At 51.9% G+C, this 1,075-nt stretch overlaps 1 protein-coding gene across 1 annotated transcript in view; it reads left to right on the top strand.

Moving 5' to 3' along the window:
• LOC108798595 (cysteine-rich secretory protein LCCL domain-containing 2-like) overlaps positions 1-1,075 on the top strand; it is a 42,280-nt gene that overhangs the window by 37,734 nt on the left and 3,471 nt on the right. The window lies entirely within an intron of this gene.

Genomic DNA, 1,075 nt, shown 5'->3' with positions numbered 1-1,075 from the left:
AACTTCGTCCTAAAATGTAACCCAGAATCCTTTGCGGCTTCCTGTCTGAATTTTACCAGAAAGTATCCCCATTGGAATGCAATGCTGGTTCTAAAGAAGATACATTGTATTACTTTGTTATCTGAAGTAATGAGAAAGTTATATACAGCCCCGGAGAGGAAATGTAGACATTGCTGTGGGGTGTTTAGAGGGGACACTATGTGGAGAGACTGCTCTGATAGAGGGGACACTATGTGGAGAGACTGCTCTGATAGAGGGGACGCTATGTGGAGAGACTGCTCTGATAGAGGGGGTGCTATGTGCAGAGACTGCTCTGATAGAGGGGACGCTATGTGGAGAGACTGCTCTGATAGAGGGGACGCTATGTGCAGAGATTTCATGTGAAGAGTTGTGTTAGTGAGATTGCTATGTACAGAACCCGTCCTGTTAGAGAGATTGCTATGTACAGAACCCGTCCTGTTAGAGAGATTGCTATGTACAGAACCCGTCCTGTTAGAGAGATTGCTATGTACAGAACCCGTCCTGTTAGAGAGATTGCTAAGCGGGGGGAATACCCTGTGAGAGTGATCGCCACATTTAGAGATTGCTCTTTTCAGTCACTTGCAGATCGGTGGGAGGTGACCTGAGCTTACCGCACAGATACATTGCCGCGTGTGCTCTGCAGCCCCTCCATGTGACCAGTGAGCTCCGGGGGTGGGACCGGGTCTCTGGTTGGGGTAGGGACAGGTCACCGCTCTGTAGAGTTCTCAGGACCGATGATGACATGACTCGCTGGGTAGAGTTGGCTCATCTCAATATGCAACCCATATTTGGGGCCCCCGGACCCCCTTCCACTGTGACTGTTGAAGTTCTCCCGGCGGGGTTTGCCTCACACTCCCGGCGGGGTTGGCCTGACACCGTGTTGCGATCAAGAGGATTCCAAATGGCGGTTCGCAGAGCTCCATCCTTCAGTGTTCCGAGTGTCTATGATCCCTTTCTGAGACTTTCCTCAATCGGCCAAAGTCAACCATCCTCCATGTCAGTGCTGCTCATCGTCCCTAGGGGGGGGGAGGGGGGGGGGGGGTTGGCGTGCTCG

This window comes from Nanorana parkeri, unplaced genomic scaffold (assembly GCF_000935625.1).
Source record: "Nanorana parkeri isolate BGI_ZX_2015 unplaced genomic scaffold, ASM93562v1 scaffold1515, whole genome shotgun sequence".
Lineage (NCBI taxonomy): Eukaryota > Metazoa > Chordata > Amphibia > Anura > Dicroglossidae > Nanorana > Nanorana parkeri.
The sequence above is the reverse complement of the archived record's forward strand: the minus strand, read 5'-3'. Positions and strand labels throughout refer to the sequence as shown.